The sequence below is a fragment of the Callithrix jacchus genome, chromosome 17, assembly GCF_049354715.1.
Source record: "Callithrix jacchus isolate 240 chromosome 17, calJac240_pri, whole genome shotgun sequence".
NCBI classification, from domain to species: domain Eukaryota; kingdom Metazoa; phylum Chordata; class Mammalia; order Primates; family Cebidae; genus Callithrix; species Callithrix jacchus.
Window position 1 is genome coordinate 28,766,135 of NC_133518.1, and position 16,608 is coordinate 28,782,742.

The 16,608-nt window shown below is 38.2% G+C and overlaps 1 long non-coding RNA gene across 27 annotated transcripts in view; it reads left to right on the top strand.

Annotated features, from left to right (window-relative positions):
• The window catches only part of LOC103788753 (uncharacterized), a 112,968-nt gene that overhangs the window by 31,340 nt on the left and 65,020 nt on the right, over positions 1-16,608 (top strand). For 10 of the 27 annotated variants that reach the window (XR_008477344.2, XR_008477342.2, XR_008477353.2 and 7 more), the window contains exons 4-8: positions 2,067-2,108; positions 4,266-4,423; positions 10,687-10,874; positions 13,066-13,100; positions 16,433-16,503. This is a non-coding gene — a long non-coding RNA (uncharacterized LOC103788753). Of the gene's footprint in view, positions 1-2,066; positions 2,109-4,265; positions 6,984-10,686; positions 10,875-13,065; positions 13,101-16,432; positions 16,504-16,608 lie in introns of those variants that run through there. The other 17 variants (XR_008477347.2, XR_008477349.2, XR_013528508.1 and 14 more) reach the window with 6 other exon arrangements.

The following is a 16,608-nucleotide window of genomic DNA, read 5'->3' on the forward strand; positions in this document are numbered from 1 at the left end:
AAAGATCAGAATAGATCCACATTTTTGGGTGGCAGAAAACTCATTGAGAAAGAAAGCAGCTGTCCCTTAATATCAGGTGTAGACACTGACATGATACAATGCTCAACTTGTTCGGATAGTTCACTTATTTTTGTTAACTCTGTTGGAGTTTCAATATGCAAACTTGTATTTCAGTATGCAAGATTGTATTATCTCTGAGGTACCTTTCAACCCTACATATCTATGATTATGGGTAAATGTGTTTGAACTGTCTACTCAGACTTAATGTTCTTGAAAGGCAGTGTCTGGTGCTTCTCCTTTGCTTGTTCAGGTTATAGTGCTGGTCATAAAGCACGTGCTTAGTATTTGTTTGTTGAACATTACATTTAGTTATATCTACAAATACGCAATAAAAACCAAATACCACCTAGTAAAAATGTATAACAGATGCCTAGTTTGTTCTTATAAAGAAAATATCCTATCAAAATGTAATTAAAATACTAACACAGTATTTGTATCATATGGAAAATCTAACTCTAGACAGATATCAACCAAATGAAGTTTCATTTAGGCAACAGAAAAAAAAATGTAATCCTTTAGTCTCCTTTCTTTGTGTGTAACTCCCATTAATTGTTCATTGTAGTTATATATGCATATCAAGAGCAAAATGTAATCTGGGGATAGAAAAAATACTGCTATTTGTTCCCCCAAGTAGTGATCATATGTTCAACAGCTGGGACTACCAAGATCTGCATTTATTTCAATACTAATAACTACCTTCGCTGTATTCCCAGAAAACCACAAAATATTTGGCATGGTTCAGGACCACCATATCTAATAAAAAATCTCATTGTTCTTTTGCAATAATTCATTAACTTATAAGGAGAACATATTTCACTGAGATAGTCTACATGGATTAACAGCAATAGCTAAAATATTTCACACCCAAGTTGGGTCATGTCTGGAACACCAAAGCAAATGGAAGTCTCGAGTCCATGACTCAAGGCAGTCTTCCCACCAGTGTTGCCAAAGCCCATAGTCTGAACACTTTCTTCTCTGTCTTTCCATTTTCTATTAAAGGGAGTACTCAGAAATTACAGAAGTATTTCATCTGAGAAAAAAATGCTTTTCTCAGAAACTCTGTGAAGTAAAAAAGGACATAGCTGATAACAGAATAAATCTCTTATGAAGTTTGGATAACTAAGATTTGAAAAACATTTTGAAATTTACTCTGATTTAGAACATATTTTAAAGAATTAAAAAAACAAGCTGGTTAGAAATTTTAACATTTACAATAAAACTTAATTTGGACTTTTTAATCTATAATTTTTTAATTCTCTCTGCAGGGATTGAACTGAAGTGTACTTTTATGCTGTCTGTGAAAAAAAATTGCTTAATAAGTAAATAAACATTTTAAGTAATAGTTGAAAATAAACATTTACTTATCAGGGAAAACAATTTCAGTTTTATTTATAAATCACTCTATTCAAAATGGAGATGTATTAGTCAGGGTTCCCTAGAGGGACAGAACTAATAAGATAGATAGATATAAAGGAGAGTCTATCAAGTATTAACTTACACAATCACAAATTCTCTGGTAGGTTTGTCTGCAAGTTTGAGGAGCAAGGAGGGCCAGTCCCAGTCTCAAAACTGAAGAACATGGGAGTCTGATATTTGAGGGCAGAAAGCATCCAACATGGAAGAAAGATGTAGGCTGAGACTTTTCAGTCTCACCTTTTCAGTATTTCTGCCTGCTTTATAATCAGTGGCTGCTAATTAAATGGTGCTCACCAGATTAAGGGTGGTTCTGCCTTCCCCACCACACTGACTTAAATGTTAATCTCCTTTGGCAACACCCTCGCAAACATACCCAGGATCAGTACTTTGCATCCTTCAATCCAATCAAGTTGACGCTCAGTATTAACCATCACCAAAGCAAGATCAGTCTTTTTAGATATGCTGATCATTTTTATCTGTTTACAAAATCTGGGCCTGAACTGCCAGCACTGGTTAGTTATTTTCTGGTACTGTATGTCCTTGAAACTAATAAAACTGCATTTTCTTTCTTTTTTTTTTATTGCATTTAGGTTTTGGGGTACATGTGAAGAACATGCAAGATTATTGCACAGGTACACGCATGGCAGTATGATTTGTTGCCTTCCTCCCCATCATCTATATCTGGCATTTCTCCCCATGCTATCTTTTCCCAACTCCCCACCCCCCACTGTCGCTCCCCTATTTCCACCCAACAGACCCCAGTGTGTGATGCTCCCCTCCCTGTGTCCATGTGTTCTCATTGTTCAACACGAGCCTATGAGTGAGAACATGTGGTGTTTGATTTTCTATTCTTGTGTCAGTTTGCTGAGAATGGTGGTTTCCAGGTTCATCCATGTCCCTACAAAGGACACGAACTCATTGTTTTTGATGGCTGCATAATATTCCATGGTGTATATGTGCCACATTTTCCCTGTCCAGTCTATCATTGATGGGCATTTGGGTTGGTTCCAGGTCTTTGCTATTGTAAACAGTGCTGCAATGAACATTCGTGTGCATGTGTCCTTATAGTAGAATGATTTATAATCCTTTGGATATATACCCAGTAATTGGATTGCTGGGTCAAATGGAATTTCGTTTTTTAGGTCTTTGAGGAATGACCACACTGTCTTCCACAATGGTTGAACTAATTTACATTCCCACCAACAGTGTAAAAGTGTTCCTATTTCTCCACATCCTCTCCAGCATCTGATGTCTCCAGATTTTTTAATGATTGCCATTCTAACTGGCGTGAGATGGTATCTCAATGTAGTTTTGATTTGCATTTCTCTAATGACCAGTGATGATGAGCATTTTTTCATGTTTGTTGGCCTCATGTATGTCTTCTTTTGTAAAGTGTCTATTCATATCCTTTGCCCACTTTTGAATGGGCTTTTTTTTTTTTTTTTTGTAAATCTGTTTTAGTTCTTTGTAGATTCTGGTTATCAGCCCTTTGTCAGATGGGTAGACTGCAAAATTTTTTCCCATTCTGTTGGTTGCCGATTCACTTTAATGACTGTTTCTTTTGCTGTGCAGAAGCTGTGGAGTTTGGTTAGGTCCCATTTGTCTGTTTTGGCTTTTGTTGCCAATGCTTTTGGTATTTTGGTCATGAAGTCCTTGCCTATGCCTATGTCCTGAATGGTTTTGCCTAGATTTTCTTCTAGGGTTTTTATGGTGTTAGGTCTTATGTTTAAGCTTTTATCCATCTGGAGTTAATTTTAGTGTAAGGTGTCAGGAAGGGGTTCAGTTTCTGTTTTCTGCACATGGCTAGCCAGTTTTCCCAACACCATTTATTAAACAGGGAATCCTTTCCCCATTGCTTGTTTTTATTCAGATAGGAAAGGAGGAAGTCAAATTGTCTCTATTTGCAGATGACATGATTGTATAGCTAGAAGTCCCCATCATCTCAGCCCAAAATCTCCTGAAACTGATAAGCAACTTCAGCAAAGTCTCAGGATACAAAATCAATGTGCAAAAATCACAAGCATTCCTTTATACCAATAACAGGCTTAAAGAGAGCCAAATCAAGAACGAACAGCCATTCACAATTGCTACAAAGAGAATAAAATACGTAGGAATACAACTAACAAAGAATGTAAAGGTCCTCTTCAAAGAGAACTACAAACCACTGCTCAACGAAATAAGAGAGGACACAAACAGATGGAGAAACATTCCATGTTCATGGTTACGAAGAATCAATATCGTGAAAATGGCCATACTGCCCAAAGTAATTTACAGATTCAATGCTATCCCCATCAAGCTACCAATGACCTTCTTCACAGAACTGGAAAAAACCACCTTAAACTTCATATGAAACCAAAAGAGAGCCCACATAGCCAAGTCAATTCTAAGTAAAACTGCATTTTCTTTGCATGCAGTTGGTCCAGATCAGCGGCTTTTTCTATATGTATTTATTTTGGGAGTTTGAATCATTTTCATCTTCCATTGATTTTCAAACTATTGCAAATTGCACAGTTTACATGTTAAAGAGATCAAGTTATATAGAAGAAGAAATCTTTCTGCAAGGTATGTGACCTTAACTTTGCTAAGCCTTAGTAACCTTGCTCATTTATAAAATGGAGATGATAATAATACCTATTTCCTAGGAATGTAGAAGGGATAAATAGAGATAAGGCAAGCATTCTGCTAGTAAACAAGGTCCACATTATCATCATCATTCCCAATATATTTTGAAGATTCTGTATAATGACGCATGCATTTTCTAATTTATACTGCATTATTCTCATTTGCAGATGAAGACAAAGATTTGGAGAATTAGGAAGCTTGCTCAATAATGTTGAGGAACCAGCCTCCTCGGTTGCTTCTGATTGTAAACTAGCTGTGAGAAGGGCACCACTCTGCTACAAAAGCAATCTTAGAAATTAACCAGCACAAAGATCATCCATGACTAGTGAGTACAGTTCTGAGACTGGTTTTTATATGTGCCTTTTGGATCAGTCTCACCATTTTGAGGTTGTACCCTGGGCAGGGAACATGAGTCATTGCCTACCCATCCACTCCTCCACACTCTCCGTTATGAATTAAGTCCTAAGAATTCTTATCTCATTACTCCCCATGGGGTTTCAGCAGCAGTCATCTCTGACTTTTATTTTCACACTGCTAGTCTATTGCTTTCTTCAACTTTTCTAATATACTATTCAATGGTAGCTCAGCAAGTAACTTTGCATCATTATAGAACAGGAAAAAATTGTTTTTGGGTTGTGGATTGCTTTGCAGATGTTGCACTTTGCAAATCCTATATCACGCCATGACCCTGTAACCTGCTGGGAAGATGTAGCCCGAAGTGCAAAAGAAACTCCCCATAAAATGTTATTTTCCTAGGTTCCTTTCCCAACCACATAGATCAGATAAATGGAAAGAGAGGCATGTTGGTGGTGGTGGTGATGATGGTAGTACAATTTTCCCTCAGTATCCACAGGGAACTGTTTCTAGGAACCACTTCCCCAACACCCAAATCTGTGATGCTCAAGTCCCTTATATAAAATAATATAGTGTTTGCATATAATTTACCCACATACTCCCATATACTTTAAGGCATGTCTAGTTTATAATACCTAATACAATGTAAATGTTATGTAAATAGCTCTTACACTTTGTTTTTTTACTTGTATTGTTGCATTGTTATTTTTATTTTTCAAATATTTTCCATCAGTCTTTGGTTGAAACCATGGATATGGCACTTGTGGATATGGCAGACTGACTATAATAGTAACAATTATAGTAGTAGTAATGCTGGTGATGGTATTGGTAACAGTAGTGGTGAGTAACAGAGGTGTTAAAGAAATTTTTTCCAGTATGTGGAACCTTACAACAGTCTAGAGTATGATTTCGTTCTAGTCTCTGACAATTTGGATTTATCTTATAAATGCTTCATAATTTATCAGGATGCTACAAGGTTGTTAAAATTGAGGATTCCCAAGTAAACAGTATCTCTGTTTTCCTCAAGTTGTATATAGGTCTTCATATACTTTTTCTTTTAAAGTTTGAAACATCTACCATTCGGTCTAAAATAAATCCTTTAAATTAAGGCCAGGCATAAAATGGAAACATGTCAAATGGATTCAGATAATTTCTCAATTTGGGAAAATTTCAGGTATGGTATGCCTGCTAACCAAAGTATAAATTCCCAAATAGATTATAAGTATGTTAAGGAGGAATACAATATTATGCTTGTCATGTTAAGTAACTGAAAAATTTCGAAGAAGAAATATAGTTTCAAAAGTTACTTTACATCTGTGGGTTTCAAGATAACACAACTGCCATGCCTAGTCTCAGAAGGTATTTTAAGTGTGCAGTATGTCCAGCCTTAGGAGGGGCAAACCATAGCACAGAGTAAGGTAAGCCTTTGTAGGGTCTCAGAAAGCACTTGCAGGATCTGTGAGTTAAACTTGGTCAGGGTGCAGAACAGAATTTCCTGGGCTCTTTTAAGGTGTGGCCTGGTCTTGCAGTCTATACTCTCAGGCTCTCTGTTGCCTCCTTCATCAGTAAAATGGAAGAATGCAACTCTGGATCTCGACGACTCTTTTCTCTCCTAAGGAGCTGGAGACTGCCTAAACTTCACACAAAAAAACTCACAAATTCTTTTGAGAGGCCGAGGCGGGTGGATCACCTGAGGAGGAGTCTGAGACCAGCATGGTGAAACCCATCTCTACTAAAAACATGGTGAAACCCATCTCTACTAAAAAATACAAAAATTAGCCAGGAATGGTGGCGGGCACCTATAATCTCAGCTACTCAGGAGGCTGAGGCAGGAAAATCATTTGAACCAGGGAGGTGGAGGTTGTAGTGAGTCGAGATGGCACCACTGCACTCCAGCCTGGGTGGCAGAAGAAGACTCCGTATTAAAAAACAAACAAACAAAAAAAAACAACCCTTAGATCCTTTGCTCTAGGTGTGGTTAAAAGAACAAAATTATTATAATTGCTAGGCATAACTTTAGTCACTGCCTCACATCTTCCCCTACACGTGCACCAATGTGCATGTCTGTTTCCAAGAATAGGTGACTGTAGGAATAAGAATACTGCTGAAATGCTAAACGGTACACTGTTTTCTTGGGCCATCTTAATCATCACCTACAAAGCTGCAATTTTGGCAATATGAGCTGGCAGCCTGACCTAACATCATTGTACCTTGGATCACTGAAGTGCCTCCTCACGTGACAAAAACTGCTGCACTTTCTTCCTACTTTGTTGCAGCCTCCATCAACCTTGTCCACCTCTTTCAGTCACCTGAGACTCTACGTGCACTGTTCAGTATGGCAGCTATGAGCCAATGTGGCCACCCAGTATGAAGAAGGGAGCCTTCTGAATTGATTGTAAAATGCACGCTATATTTCCAAGACTTAGCATGAAAAGAACAATGTAAAATAACTCAGTAATCTTTGATATTGTTTGCAGGTTGAAATGATAATATTTTGGATATAGTGATCTAAATAAATGATATTGTTAAAATTAGTTTTACCTATTTCTTTTTACTTTTTAAAGTGTGGCTACTAGAAAGTTTAAAATTGCAAATGTCATTTGCGTTTGGAGCTCACATTCTGTTTCTGTTCTATACTGCTAGTCTAAATAGTTTGCAGTCCTTTGCACTGTTGTGATCTGTTTAAGAAAAATCATCCTTGGACAATAGTGTCTAAAAGTTTTTAACCTTTTAGTATAGATATCAAATAGTTTTAAATGGCATATCAACTATATTCTGAATTTTAAACCTCTTTTTTTAAAAAAAGAATGAATATATGTGTCCAAAACAAAGCCAGTAATACTGGAAGTTCAAATCTGTTAAACCATAGCATAGACAATGGGATAAGCTATAGCAATACTGGGACACATAATAAAAGCAATGGTTCTTAACCTTTTTAGTGTCACAGACCCGTATTATTTTTGAACAAATATTTATTATGTACCTCATCCCAGCACTTTGGGAGGCCGAGGCGGGTGGATCACGAGGTCAAGAGATCGAGACCCTCCTGGTCAACATGGTGAAACCCCGTCTCTACTAAAAAAATTAGCTGGGCATGGTGGTGCGTGCCTGTAATCCCAGCTACTCAGGAGGCTGAGGCAGGAGAATTGCCTGAACCCAGGAGGTGGAGGGTGCAGTGAGCCAAGACCGTGCCATTGCACTCCAGCCTGAATAACAAGAGTGAAACTCCGTCTCAAAAAAAAAAAAAGACTGTGATAGGCTCTGTAAAGACAGCTGAATAAATCTGAAACAAGTTTTAGATTCTCTCCCCAGAAAAATGCATGTACTACACATATACTTATAGATTTGCACTTAATTTTAGGCTCTTGAGAATCTTCTGAGGCCCATTTAGGAATTCTAGATTGACAGTCTGAATTTGAGAAAAGAGCTTTGGCTTTATGGCCAGATGCATCTAGGTTTGATTGCAGCCCCACTAGCTACCAGAGTGACTTTAGACTGTTATTTATATTCTTAAGGTCCCAATTTCTTCATCTATAAGATGAGGAATATGGAACAATGGCGATATTGTAAGGATTAGCATTAACATATAGAAAGATCTTTCTTGTTCAGACCAGGTGCTTAATAGATTATAACGATTTTTTCTCATATTGCTTTATGTCAGGAGGTAGCTCAAATGGGTATGTTAGAGGACAGATTCTTTATATCTGAATTTTCTTTTGTGTGTCAAGGTTTTAAATTCTATAGTAACCCTAGAGATTAGTTGTTGAACAAAAATAGGTTTTGGTTCTTCACCCACATCATGACCTTTTAAATACGATGTCCAAAAATGGTGTGTGAGTGGTCTAGTGTAAGAACATACCTGCCCACGCCATAAGAGATATTATGTGGTGTGCACATATATTTTTCTGTGGTTTGAAAACAAGTTTGTGTCTACAAATCTTGAAGATAGGTTTCTGGTTTTGGAGGGCTTTTTTTTTTTCCTTGCTTTATAAAGCCTGTCCTGATATGGATACATTTATTATAGACAATTTTCAGCAGAAATATGGCAAACTTTGGGATAAAAGTAGCCTTAAATGAATAAGAACTTGGTCTAAGAAGCCAAAAGGCATGCTATTCCTATACTCCTTGTTCTTCCAATGCCAAACTCTGGAATAATCCATCCTCCAAATCATTAAGTTAAAGGTAGAGTGATTCACCAACTATCAGGGGGTGAGGGTAAACCAGGCTTGTCATAATTTTATAGACTCCTGTTTCTACTCATGAAAACAAGTTATGTGTGGCATTTACGTACATCTGTGTTGCTGGGCATTTTCCAAATGCCTCTTGGAGAACATTAAACAGGAAATTGATGCCACAGGGCAAATAGTCATTCTTCCCATCCTCTCACAAAAACAAGTACAGATTTGCTGTGGCTAGACTGACTTCCTGCATTGTGCTGTTGCTTATTTGATTTTATACTAGAAGGGAAAAAAAGTACATTCTCTATTTTAATTTAGGGCATGTTAAAAATGACCAAAACGTATAAACAAAAAAAAAGCTTCCCTTCTGAGAGCACAGAAGTATAGAATTGAATGCTTTATAAAATCACAAAATCCAAATGTTAATGATTGCTCATCATGCCTATTGATGAAAGTCAATTTCTGTTACAGTAGACACATCAAATTTGGTTTAAACAGCATGTGCTCTAGTTTTCAAATGACAGAATCTTTACTTATGCATTTGGACACTGAAGCTTTTCATATAAGGATGGCATCATTTTCTAACCTATAATAGTGGTCTTTGTTAGTGGCACGTCCTCAGTATCCATTTCTCCCCATTCACTTTCTTATTAGCCCAGAAACTCTTCTGGGATCCATGGGGTTTTAAAACAACTGAATCCACCTCTAGCCCCAGAATGAATAATTTACCTTAGGTTAAACTATTCAATATATTATCTCCTCAAGCTAGAGATTTGTTCAAAGGGAGTGTGTAACCTAAGTTCATCCAATCAAAGTAAATCTAGAGGTTTTTTTCTTGGAAGAGGTTATGCTTTCTTTCCTGATAAACAAGAGCAGGGAATCAGTTGGCAGTTATCTTAGGATCATGATAAGCAGCTTTTTTTTTTGAGATGGAGTTTCTCTCTTGTTACCCAGGCTGGAGTGCAATGGCGCGATCTTGGCTCACCGCAACCTCCGCCTCCTGGGTTCAGGCAATTCTCCTGCCTCAGCCTCCTAAGTAGCTGGGATTACAGGCACGCACCACTATGCCCAGCTAATTTTTTGCATTTTTAGTAGAGATGGGATTTCACCATGTTGACCAGGATGGTCTCGATCTCTTGACCTCGTGATCCACCCGCCTCGGCCCCCCAGAGTGCTGGGATTACAGGCTTGAGCCACCGCGCCTGGCCGGTGAGCAGCTTTAAAATAAAGCAAATACTGTGGAGGACAGAACAGAGAAACAAATAGAAGAAATCAGGCCCTAGATGCCATCATTTTGCTGCTTGATCAAGCTTTACCTCAAAATCTATAACTGGACCATTTAGTAATATAAACCATATTAATATTTCCAATATTACTTTAACTAGCTTGATTCAGGTTTTCTGTAATTTGTAACCAAAGCTTTGTAACTGTCTTACCTATCTGTTGCAAGAGATTTATAAAAGAAAGGATGAGAAAAGTATGAGGGAAAAAAATGGCTCAAGTGCCTTTAATGCCAGTGCTCTTGTCTATCAAGAAAGAAGGCATAACTTTTCCCCAGGAAAAACCTCTAGATTTACTTTGATTTGATGAGTAACCACAATAGTCATGTGAGGTGGGAGAAAAGTCAATCCATGTACTTCACCCTGGGCCTAGGCAGAGATTAGGGCCCTTAGCAGCAGAGAGGGCCCACTCTCAACTAAGGTTACTCTTATGTCACTGTTCCTTCCAGACTGAACTGCAACACATGGAGTTTGCAACTACTGAAGTCATTTGACCACCATTTCTCCTAGATGGTTTCTACCACCTCCCTCTGAAAAATGATATCTTGTTATCTCCCATTTTATAGATGAAGAAACTGAAGCCAGAAACCCAAGTTTCACATATATTAAACAGCAGTGGAGGATAAAGCTCAGATGTTCTTATTCCAAAACCTAGAATCTTTGTCATACAACACATATCATCCTTGAAGTTTACCATGTGGTAATTGGGGTCCTCTAGAATGAGGCCTGGAAAGATTTGACATCCCTATCATTTCTTTCCCACTTCCTTTCACTAGGAGTAACCCCAAAATTTGTGTTGTTCCACATGGTCATCCTAATTTCTTTCGGCCGTGCTCCATGCTCCAAAAGTACCACCTTCCAACTCTCCATGACCTGACACCATCAAGACTCCTATTTCCTCGGTTCCTAGGATAAAAAAAAAAATCTGTCTAGAAATGCATTTGCTGAATGAATGCACACTAAGGTATGAAATATGATAACAGCTTTATGTGTTACTCCTGTCTCTGAACATACTTTGTAAGCAAGCACTTGGAAAGCCATTTGCCTTCCACTGAAGGAGTTAATATTGTGTCTATATTTCAGGCACTATGGCAAGTTGGAGATAAAAATATTTTGAGTCGAAGCCCTTCTTGGTAATCTTGCTACTTAAACTATTTCTTCCTTCACTTTCTCACAAGGCCTTACTTTGCTCCAGCCCATAAGTTTTCAGATAACTTTGGATACACCTTGATCTGGAAATAGAAATATTCTTTCACCAGCCTAACATAGACTCAATCATTCCTGAAGTAATCACATCCCCCCAGCTTCATTCAGCAAACTTTACTGAATGCTTACTGCATGTTGGCTCACTGTATGCGTGCTTACTGCCATGCAATATGCAGGCACTCCAACAGTTTAGGGTGTGGACTTGACAAAGATACCACGATATTTAGGCTCTTTTACTTGGCAAGGTACAGAGGCATACTTAGGTTACTTGAGAAGATAGAAATTGTTAGAAAAACAGATGGAAAACTGTGGAGCTGCAAGAAGCCCCTTGTAAGTGGCCCAGTCTCACGGAGAACTAGAGCATGGTGTAGTAATAGTATCTGAAGCTCTTACAATGTGACAAGAGCTCTAGTCATCTGGGCATCACCTCAGGTTTGTTTATCTAGTGAGTCCACAATTAGTGTGACTCAGCCATTGTCATTTCTTCACTTACTTTCCTTCCTTTTATAACTTTTCTCCACTGTATGTCTTCTCTTACCTCATTGCTTCTGCTTTAAGCCTTTACACATCATACTTTTGAGTCTCTGATACTCTCTTCTATCTGTGGCTCACCTTTTGCAACTCTACTCAAAAGATCCAAGAGGATCTATCCTAGGCATCTATTTCGGACTAAGTTCTTAAATCAGTTTTCCCATGAGGATTCATAGGGCCTTAGGACCAGGCACCAATACCTGGTTTAACCAGAGGCATATTAATTGTCCTAAGTATGACAACCTTTGACTTAGATCCTGGGATGCTGTAGAGTACCCATGAGAGATTTTCTTCTCTACTGATTTTAGCAATCCACCTCTCCCTGACCCAAAACAAAATGAACAGACTAGCCAGAACAGAATGACAGGTCACCACATACTTAGTGGTAATTTGGAGGAAAAATAATATTAGAGGTTTAGTGTACTAAGCACTGAAAGCAACATGAAAAATAAGGAAGCAAAACTGTCTAAGCTACTAAAAAACAAGATCTCATTTAATTGAGACCTAAAAGGATTATTATGTGTTCCAAATCCACCTATGGACAAGATAATTGGGAGTTGCAATGATAGTTCATAAAAACCCTGAATACAAGAGCTGAGAAGTACATCATGGGCCACTTATCCAACCCACTTATTTCATATTGGAGAATGCCCTGTTAGTTGACCAATTAATTAATTCACACAATTAGTGGTGAAGCCCAGACTCACAGCGATGTCCAATAAACCACCAGTTTATATTTCTGAGCTAATAATGAATTTCCCTGCCTAAAGATGAAGTAGATCATATTCAATGATCAAATAACTCTACTGATTATCCCAGTGAATGTGGATAAGGGCAAATAACAAAGTTGGGACAGAGCAGTTTAATGTATTCATACAAGATAATGTCTGTATTTTCAACAGCAGTAAAAGATGTAGTAAGATATAACAGAGAAAAGCAAAAAAGTAAGAACTTGGAATCTCAGATTCAATATTGTTCCTGCCATCAACTAGCTGTTTGGGCTTGGACTACTATCAACTTCTTCTAGCTCAGTCTCTTCATCTGTCTAAAGAAAAATTAGGCCAGAGGGCCACTGAGGTCTTACATGCCCATGACACCTCTAGCACTGCCTCTTTTGGGAATGACAGTGCCTACCTTTTGGGGATGGGATAAGCCCAGTGGACCAAGAATGCCAAATCAGCTGATTGCTAATCAACAAAATTGAGAAATTGATAGAACATTCTTAAAATTGTCTAAAGGCAAATGAACCAAGGAAGAATTTGGCCTTTCATGGATTCTTGGCTTAGATTTGTTGCCATCTCCAAAAGTACCCAGAAAGGCATTGAAAGTCATTACGCTTCACATAGGAAAACAAACAAATGCTATAGTTCACCATATATGGAGCCATTGAAACATTTAAGCATTCTTTTTCTTTCTAGTGAGCTGAAAATGGATAAAACAAAATGAAATTCAGGTCAGTGTGTGTGTGTGTGTGTGTGTGTGTGTGTGTGTGTGTGTGTGTATTTGGGATTCATTAGCACATAGTAACATTTAAAACCATGGGACCAGAAGAGAAATAAGGCAAAGGGAAGTAGACAACAAAATTGAAAACCAGGTCATATGGTATCCCAACTTTCAGATGTCAGGCAGAAGTAAAAGAGCCAACTATAAAAACTGAGTAGAGTTCAGTGGGTTAGGAAGAAAATCAAGACTATGTGATGTTTCCCCAGCTCTGAGCATGAAGTTAGTCAAAAAAAGGGAGGCCATTCTCATCTGTGTTGCATACTGTTAACAGGTCAAGTAAAATGAGAATGAAGAAAAAGCCACTGGATTTGACAATATGGGTATTTTTGGTGATTTTGACAAGATCAGTTGCAAGATCAAGATGCAATTCAGTGGCATCCTAGCAATTGAAGCCAGAATAAAGTTGGTTGAGATTGAATGGATTCAGTGCAATTCTAGTAAAAATCCAAATAAGATTTTTCTTTAAAATCAGCAAACTGATTCTAAAATGCATTATGTTGTCTCGTGATCTACTACCTATACCCATCCTAAGGTACCATTGTGACACCATGTCAACACAGGGCCTCTCTGAAGAGCAGGTAGTTGGAACAGGCTGCAGCTGGGGAACTGAAGAATAAACTTTTTACTCTGGAACTTCTTGCTAAATGTCTTAGGACATTTTCATATCTGTATACACACTCCTTCAACCCACCTAGGTTTGACACAGAGGTGGAGTGCAGATAGGATATAAGGTTTTTATCATAGAAAAGGAAACAGATAGGATGTAAGGTTTTTATCATAGAAAACAGATAGTATGTAAGGTTAAAACAGATAGGATGTAAGGTGACCATACTAGAATTTTACATTGTGGTTGGTTCCTCCTCAGCTGCTGAAGGTTCTTCTTTGTCCTGTGAGAAAGAAACTCACCTTATATCCTATCCTGGATACTTAGAATAGACTTTGGTTTTCATTTCTCCTCTTGATAAAGCTTTGGAGTTTGAGTCAATCTTTCCTCTAAAAAAGTCAGACTTTTGCAAGCCAAAAGACCTCACTCTCCGGCTATTTTGTATCCCGAGGGACTTAAAAAACTATTTTGAAATTCAAAAATCTAAGCAATGACCTCTTTGTTCTATGCTGTATCAAATATGATACTTTCCTTTTCTATGATAAAAACCTTACATGCTATCTGTTTTAACCTTACATCCTATCTGTTTTCTATGATAAAAACCTTACATCCTATCTGTTTGCTTTTCTATGATAAAAACCTTACATCCTATCTGTTTTAAAGGTTGAAAAAAATCCTGAATTACTAAAAAAGAAAAATACAATGAGATTTAAAAACAAATATTTTCCTGCTTTCCTCTTAACATGGAATTCCCTGCCCCTCAGGACACAGGGTCCCTTTCTATATACTTTTAGATAGTTTCCCAACTTATTTTGTATTCCAGCCACAACTGCTTCAGTACGTGTAATTCCCAAGAGCACTGGGCACTTGGATGGCGTCATGTCCTTGCACATGTGGTTTCCTTCTGCCTGAAATGCCCTCTCTTAAGCCAGCCTCTTCACTTTGTAAGATTTTAAACTCTTAGGCTGAGTTTAAGCTATTTCCTGTCACCTCTAAACCCACCTTTGTCTACCTTGTTTTGTGATGCTGGGGTTGGGACTCTGCAAACCACCTTTGTCTTTTGCCAGCAGAATTCCTTTTGGTTTTCTTCTGTATGGGACACTAAAGAAAGACCACAAAGCATGAGAGGATGGAGGGACTCGTTCCTTTCTATTTGCTTGATGTTCTGTTCACATTACCCCTCAATGACCCTGCATCGTGACAGCAGCAGCTGTTTCCAGTATCCAGCTTCTTGGCACTGTTATAACCAGGTTTCATTACCTTCCTCAGAAACACAAGCACCACTGGCTAATTTCCCCTTCCCTGAGGTCTGAGTCTTGTGTCTATGAGGTAGGTCTTCGAGCTTCTAAATGCAGATAATACCAATCTCTTCCTTTTGCTTACTCAGACCTACGGAGATGCAAAGTTACTGCCTCTGTGAAACCTCAATGTGCCCATTGTGCCTTTTTAGTTCTCCAGACCTGGTTAGCCAATTTCCTTTATTAAATTTTCTTGGTTGAAATTTTTATTTTCCAGACTTGTAGTCGTTCTCTGTTAAGACTATCTAAGCCATTGTGTCCACTCTCTGTCAAAGCATTTGTTTTTGTGCACGTTGTAGAGGGTTCCTTTGACGTGCTTATCACACTGTATTAGTATTTTCTTAGATGACAGTATCCTACCACTAGATTGTTAGGGATCAGAGATAGAGATCATATTTTGTTTATTTTTATATCACTTGTCTTCATCAGAGTGAATACAAACTCAGAAAGTGATCCTTAAATTAAATGAACAAACAAATGAATTAATGAGTATATAATTGTGAATGTATTCAGTGAATTAAAGAAAACATAACTGTATACATAGATTAGTCATGTATTATATCCAGTTCAAACTTAAAATGGCAACCTCTTGGTGGTAGCCCATGCATGTAATCCCAGCACTTTGGGAGGCCAAGGCGGGTGGATCATGAGGGCAGGAGATCAAGACCATCCTGGCCAACATGGTGAAACTCCATCTGTACTAAATATAAAAAATTAACTGTGCATAGTGGTGCCTGCCTGTAGTCTTAGCTACTTGGGAAGCTGAGGCAGGGGAATCACTTGAACCTGGGAGGCAGAGATTGCAGTGAGCCTAGACTGCACCGCTACACTCCAGCATGGGCCACAGAGCGAGACTCTGCCTCAAACAAACAAACAAAAAGACAACTCTTTATATACAGAATAAATTCCAAGTCCCCTTTAATTTGGTCCCTCCATGCCTCTCTGTCTCCCCCCTGTCTCTTTCATCCTAGTCATACTGAATGGCTTAGAGCTCCTAGAACACACCACCACACCTTTGTCTTCATCATAATTTCTTCCTGAAATGCTTATTTATGTCTAATTCCTTTAGTGTATTGCAAGCTATTTGAGATGCTCCTTTATTTCTATCACCCAGAAGAGTCCTGTAATATTGTAGATACTTTAATGTATAATTATTAAATAAGCACTTCCATATTGCTGCAGTTTCCATAATGATCCCTTTTGATCTTTGCATGCATTTTGTGTAGATTATATGCCGTGACTTACTTAATCACTACTTTATTGTTGGATATTAAGGTAGTTTCCAATGTTCACTACTATAATTAATGCAAGACAGCACTTTTTGTACAAGTAGCTTGTTTTCTTGTAAAGAGAGTTAGTATTTTTTCTTTTTCTTAAAAGAAGGGGCCTGGCGCAGTGGCTCACACCTGTAATCCCAGCACTCTGGGAGGCCGAGGCAGGCAGATCACGAGGTAAGAAATCAAGACCATCCTGGCTTAACACGGTGAAACCCTATCTCTACTAAAAATACAAAAATTAGCTGGGCACGGTGGTGCATGCCTGTAGTCCCAGCTACT